The sequence below is a fragment of the Corylus avellana genome, chromosome 1 (assembly GCF_965113065.1).
Source record: "Corylus avellana chromosome 1, dhCorAvel1.hap1.2, whole genome shotgun sequence".
Taxonomy (NCBI): domain Eukaryota; kingdom Viridiplantae; phylum Streptophyta; class Magnoliopsida; order Fagales; family Betulaceae; genus Corylus; species Corylus avellana.
The window spans coordinates 41,429,558-41,436,790 of NC_142490.1; the positions used below are offsets into that span (position 1 = coordinate 41,429,558).

Here is a 7,233-nt window from a genome sequence, read left to right on the forward strand (position 1 = left end):
GTATTTGGCACAACAGTACTCTGATGCAGTTGCTTTTCTTCTCTTCCCATTGTGAGCCCTCCATTCCTCCTCTGTAGCTACCTCCTTCCTCTTTCCTTTCCAGAATAACATCACTTCCACTCCTTTCCTCCCCTTCAGCCCCCTCACGACACACCCGTTTCCAATACTGATGCTGCCCCCTTACCTCCTTTGGAGCCTTAGTTCCCGTACTCCCCTTTCTTCTCCCTTCTCTTGAGCCAAACTCATCACTTTCTTGTTTAGGAAGACAGTTGGCGAAAAACTGTTAGAGGAGCCTTCCACGTCATTAAAATAGTTTGCGATATTGTTTTGAAGCCTCTCCACATAATCTATCCCAACTGTCCCTCATACCATCTTCTCCTTTAATGCATCCCATTGACCTACATACACATTTGATCCTCTTTCTTTTTGTAAATTTCCTTGCACTTCCTCTACCATAATTGCTCGGGAATCACTGCTATGATTAGAATCCCTTGATTTTTTCTCCAATCCCGAGATTTGGGGGAGCCATAAAAATCCTAGTCCGACATGACTTCCGTGTTTTTAGCAGATCCCATTACTTGCTTGCCATAACCAGGTTTTTCCTTTTCTGGCGTGGTCAGCAGTCTCATCGAAAAATGACCAACTTCTTGCTGCAGAGTTTTCTCCTCCAAGCCTGGCTGCCCTCCGCCTTGACCCTCCTCCATACTTCTGCCATCTCCACTGTAGCCACTATTGGAGGTGTGGCTCGTTCCTCCATCAGAAAAACTTGCATCATGTGTCCTATCCGCCTTAGAATTTCTCAGACGTCCTCCACCATAACCATGTCTACGATTTGGTGAAGTTGCCCTACGCCAAAGGCCGAACTCCATCTCACTCTTCGCCCCTTGAAGCTTACGTCCTCCCAGCTTTTTGCACCCCTTACTTCCATGTCATATCACACCACAAGTGAAGCAATATTTTGAGATTTTTTCTTACTAAAAAGCTACCCAAATCCTTTTGTCTTTCAACTTCAAAACTCTTCCTCCTGATAGCGGTTTTGATAAATCCAAGATAATCCTCACCCGCAGGTATTCTCCCAAATCGAAACCATCATTTAGAACGTTGACGTCCTCCACCTTGCCAACTGTCGATCCAATTTGAAACCCCACCTCCTTTCCCATGCAGGCAAGAGGTAGGTTAAACATTCTCACCCAAAAGACTGCTTTGTTAGAGTCCAACTCCGTGAGAGGCGTGAGACCGTCAAACTCTGACAGAGATACGAGATTTCCATCAAAGGTCCATGGACGACCCTCCATAATCCAAGACTTATCCCATCTTAGACTTATCCCATTCATGCTCAAATTCAATGAGGTAGAGATTAGGCCCCAAGTCTTTAAACGAAACCCTCCCCGTTGGCCTCCATGCACGTATCAAAGGAGTTCTGAGAATCTCCTTGCTAATGTGCCTATCCGACAGTAGTTTCCCCACCAGGCAAGTTAAACCCTACTGCATTATTGGATTGTATACATTCTCCTGTATCTCAATCCTTGCGCTTTCTTCCTCCAACAATGAAACTTTCCCCACAAATTCATCAGATCTTCAGCTGTGTTCCCCATACCTCCTGTATGAACCCACCCTTCGAAAAAAACAGTCAAAAACTCACCCTAGCTCTCCCTTATAAAAGGTTCAAGAAGAAACTCTACCTCTGTAAACCCTAGCAAAGAGCTTAGAGAGAAGACGGACACGAGATTGTTGTTAATTAACCATTTATTTTTTATTCATATTTTTTTTTATTGTAAGTTTACCATTGAATTTATGTGATATACATGTGGTCCCACATATTCAATGGTAGATTTATCAATCTCTTGTATGACGATGAACAAAAGATGAGTGAAAGATAAAAAAACAAAACAAAAAGCTTTGTTTGTAATAATGGTAATAGCAATTGCGTGAAATTTCATTTCTTCATATAGACCATAATGTTGATTGTTTATATATCCTCAAACCTTGATGTAATTAAATTATCTTATTCAAATTATGTGGTTAATCTTTTTTTCTTTTTTTCTTTTTTCTTTTTCTTTTTTTTTTTTAATTTTTACAAAAATAAAAAACTTATTTGGGAGCACAAAATTTGTTGTACATGGTTTTATTTTGAGCACCACACCATGAATTAGGTAACATACTAATTCTACACAAGTGAATTAGTATTATATTTTGAGAATAACTTTATTCAGGATGTGTAAAACGACACTTTTACAACCTTCAATATAAAGTTGACACGAGCAAAAAGAAAGAAGAAACAATTGATTTGGTTTAGGCATGAAGTTAGAATGGATGGAAAAAAAATGAAAAGGTTTGGTGGATCAATTGATTTGGTTTAAAGATACGTTGTTTTTACTTCTATTTCATTTAGTGTTTTGAAGTTATGTGTCAAATTTTGATTGGAGATTGTAAAAGTTAGTTTTACAACATGTGTAGATAGAAGGGGCTCTCTTTTATATTGATATTTAAAAGTTTTGGTAAAACCCTATTCCTTCTCTCCCAAACCCTAGCTCTTTTTCTAGAGTGCCGCACAAGTAAGGTAAACCCAGGTTTGGGGAGGAGGGACGGTCGTTGGATGCCTCTCTCCTCCCCTCGCCCCCTTCGGCTTGTGCGGTTTTCCTCTTTTTGTGCCGCCCCTTTTCCTTTTTCTTCTATTCTCTGGCGTTTTGCCCTTCTCCCTTTGCCGTTGTGCCTGCATAGCCGTTCTCCACTGTGCCATCTTTTTCAACCACCATCTGTCTCTGCCGTGCCTTGTCTAGGTCGGGCTTAGCTTTGGATCGGCTTGCCTTAGCTTGATCTCCCTTCCTCCGTCTGACCCACCTCGACGTGTGCCCCACCTTCCTGCTCTCTAGATCCGTCAGTGTCCATCCCACCTTTCGCATTGGATTCATCACTCCAACTGTGATTTGTTTCTATGTTGTTTTTGTGACTTTTTTCCTTTCTTGTTTTTGCCTGTTGTTTGCCGTTTGCTTCTGGTTGTGTTTGTGTTTGTTTCTTGTTGTTTTTGCTTGTTTGGCACACTTTGTGGGTGCCGCTCTTGGGGGATTCACTTAAACTCTCCCCCTAGTTTCTTTGAGTGCGTCGCCGATCTCCTCCGCGCCTGCTTTGCCGTCCATCGTCAGCTGCCAGGTCCTTTCACGAATCCCTCGCAATGAGCTTCTAACACCACCCTCCACGTCGGTTTCCGGCCAGTACGCGATCAGCCTTCTTCCGGCTGCTGTTATCCGCTTTGTGTGCTTCTCTTGTTATTTTCCCTGTATTGTAGGCTTCCTTTTGTTGTATTTCCGTTTTCCATGTATTTGTTTTTTACTTTCCTATTTTATTTCCCTGTATGTTTTTTCTTTCCTGTTTTTTTGTTTGTAATAAGGCTCTGTCCTCCCTTTATGATCTGCCAATTTTGCTTTTGGTCCAAACCTTTGGGTTGTGAATGTGAACGTTATCCTGGCTGTCGGGTTGAGGAGGATAAGTTTCGGCATGGGGGTTCTTTGCTCTCAGGGCCGAGGAATAAGCGCTACCTATACATTAGATGGTATCTGTTTGGTGCAAATCTGATCTTAAACCTGATGAATAGTTATGGGTTAGCTAATGTTGTTACCTTTGTTTGGCCTAATTGGTTGATGACTATAACTTTAGCTTCGGCTATGATTTGTTTCATAGCTTTTTGCTCTATTTGTAAGAGCTCTTGCTCGCGACCTTTTATAAATGAATGAGTATGGAATGTTTTCCCTTTCAAAAAAAGTTTTGGTGTTACCCAATTTCCTAATTATTTGAATGTGGTTGTTAAGTCAATTACATAATTAATTGGATTTGGATAAACAAAACAAAACAAAACAAAAACAAAAAGGAATTGATTGATATCAACGAGAGATTATTCATCAAAAGCCTGACAGTATATGCATATTATTATTGAGAAAATTCCAAGTAAAAAATAAAGTTATTCAGGCCAAGAGAGGAGGCTAACACATGCTAATGTCAAATTATAACGGCCTTATGTTGCTGCATGTGTCGCCAAATATATACTACTCGATCATCCATACTAATCTTCCCAAGCCCAAATTATAACGGCCTTATGAGTTTGGATGAAGTAAGTAGTGGTTATGGGCATTTGCCTTATTGTGGGCTTTAGTTTTTCCAATTCATTTAACAGAAATTTTATACGAATCTGCTCAAGCCCAAGCCCAAGCCCAAGCCCAAGCCTAATCCCAATCCCAATCCCAATCCCAAGCCCAAGCCCAAGCCCAAATGGGCAAATGTTGAACTTCAATCTCTCTCTTTTACATTTCGTGTCCCTTCTTGCGAATCATCTCTGCTTTCCCTAACCAAGCGATGATGATGATGATGGCCAACGAATTGCCTGAAGACTTGGTGACGCAGATTCTGCTATGGCTTCCGGTCGTCTCTCTCTTGCGTTTCAAGTGCGTCTGCAAATCCTGGTACGCTCTCATCACACACCAAAACTTCGTAAGAAAACACCTCCTACACAACAAGAACAGCAATACCCACATTCTCCTTAGTACGTTCAACACAACAATGGACTATTATGTTATATCCACCATTTCTTATGAAGAACTCCAAATATCCCTTACACATCCTCTACCTCGAACGTATTTTGAGAACGGCGAGAAGTTTTGTATTTGTGTGGTGGGTTCTTGCAATGGTCTCGTTTGTCTCCATGCTTACGATACATTGAATGTTGTTATATGGAACCCTACAACTAAAGAAACAAAGGTTGTCCCCGAATCAAACCTGCCCCTCTTCGCCCCCGCTGGCTATTGCACCCATATTCAAGGTACGGGATTTGGTTTTGATGCCAAAACTAATGACTACAAGATAATCAACTTTGTTAGTATGTATGAACCCACTTTCGGCTATTTTTCACAAGACGTTCTGGACATCATATACCAAAAAGAGGTATACAGCTTAGGCACCGATTCTTGGAGAAAAGTTGATGGACCCCCGTGTTTTATTTTTGAAGATCATCATGGTCCGATGACATACACCACTGGGATGGGTTCTTGGCTGGCATATGTTGATCATATTCATATGCGGGACTTATTTGTTTTGTCATTTGACATGAGCGATGAGGTATTCCTAAAAACACCACTTCCTGATAATGCTTTTGGGGAAGCGCTTTTCGTGTTGAATGAATCGATTGCCATGGTTGCTCAAAGGCCGGTTGATGAAGAATGGCAGTATGATATATGGTTGTTGCTTAAAGTTGGTGTTGAGGACTCCTGGACTAGGCTTTTTACTATTGAACCGTCTGCAGGTGACATGTGCCGACCATTAGGATTTTGGAAGAATGACATCATGTTCTGGAATAAAAATGGTGGACAACTGGTCTTGTATGACCCCTCTACCAAACAAATGACTGATCTCCAAATTCATGGAGACAGAGACTCGATGCAATTGGTTACCTACATGGAGACCCTAGTTTCTGTCAAGGGAGGAAATGAATTTGAAGAGTAGGGCAATTGTTGACAATGCTTGAGGGCCCATGTTTCTATATCTGTTCCAATTGTGTTTCAGGCAGCATATATGTGCTGAGATAATATATTATGCTTATTCTTGTCAAAGTTGTCTTTCTCAAATATTTATACACTTACTTTTAACAACCCCCCCCCCCCCCCCCCCCCCCCCCCCAATTGTAAAAGATTTTCATGGTTAAATAAGCAGTTGTACGAGGGTTCTTCACACCATCTTTATTTTAACTATCATGAGGAATTATCTTTTCACCATCCCATAAGTTTAGTGTTTCGTTTATATATATATATTGATATTTCTTTCTAGCTACTTCATAGCAATTTACTCTTGAAGAGGTTTTGGTACTTAAAGTATGGTTGATGGGACCAGTGGACATAATTTTCAAAATTGAGCTCTTTGATTTCATAAAAAAATGACATAGCACATTTGAACCTGATAATCAATGGTTTTTTTTTTTTTTTTTTTTTTTCAGTCTTCCCCTATTTTCATAAAATCCAATGCCTAAAAGTATTTTGGTTTGTTAATGATAACACTTATTTGGGTTTATATTTGAAAATTTGAAATTTCACTTCGAAAAGGCTTATGGCTACCTTGTTTTACAAACAGAAATTTTGTCCGTGAACTATATGAAGTAAAAGTTGATAAGGGTTGTTAAGCTTTTAAGGCAACATAGATGCTTTAAGTGTAATAGGTAATGCAGGTTGCTATAAAAGATTGTTCAGCTGGTTGAAAAAACAAACTTTTTGGGCAAATTCGGAACAGTGATGGCCTGATGGGTCCAAAGAGTTCAATTGTTTGAAAGTAAATAAAATGTCTTAATTCTGACTTTGACATTTCTTTTTTTTTTTTTTAATAGTAATAATTTCAGTCAAAAATAGCAAGAAGCTCTCTGAAATTCTTCACTGATAGGAGCTCTTTGAGATTAGTTTTGCATAAAAATTGGCTGCTTGAGTCCTCCATAGAGATGGAAATTAACTGCCTATAGGTTGAAAGAAATTCCTTATTGATTTGAAACTGATAAAAGTGCTAAACTTGTTATTGTCCCAATATATATATATATATATATTTTAAGGAAGTTGAAAGTGAAAATAGTTGTATTTATTTTACTCAATGATCATTTGCTGGCCATTGTGAACAGCTATAGCTAATTTTTTGTGCCTGTTTGTCTAAGAGAGAATGCGCTGTTGATGTACAATTTTACTTAAAATTGGGTTGTCACTTGACTCTGCGTTACAAATAGGAAGTAGGAGGTTCATAGATCTTTGGTGCATAAAGCCAGGCTGTTAAGCAAGCATATTGCCCTTTTGTCAAGATACTTTGAAGCATATTCTGTCCATCTGCTAAATGTATTGTTGTTTTAGTTGTGTTGCCTTGGCATTTGGAGAATGGATAGATATCATTGTTTGAATCATTATCTATAGGGGTATTGAATTGTTTCTAGGGATTCCATTATTTTAGATTCCCAAAGTTGTAGAGTTATGATGGTATGAATCTAATGATATGCCTGAACCCAGTTTGCGCAGTGTCTGCTAATTACAAATTATCAATAGTAAATCTTTCTTATGAGATAATCTTGTGATCTAATATATGAACTGAACGTATATCAACTAGAATGTATATCAAGCGTTCAGTTGCTCTAAGAAATCCGCAAGGTGCTTGCATATATTTGATCAAATTTGTAGTTGATTCCAATGACGCATTTTACGACAAAGAAATTCCAAAATGATG

General features: G+C 39.2%; 1 pseudogene; it reads left to right on the forward strand.

Annotated features, from left to right (window-relative positions):
• Positions 1-4,350: 4,350 nt before the first annotated feature.
• On the forward strand, positions 4,351-5,545 carry LOC132172709 (F-box/kelch-repeat protein At3g23880-like; annotated as a pseudogene).
• The last annotated feature ends 1,688 nt before the right edge of the window (positions 5,546-7,233 follow it).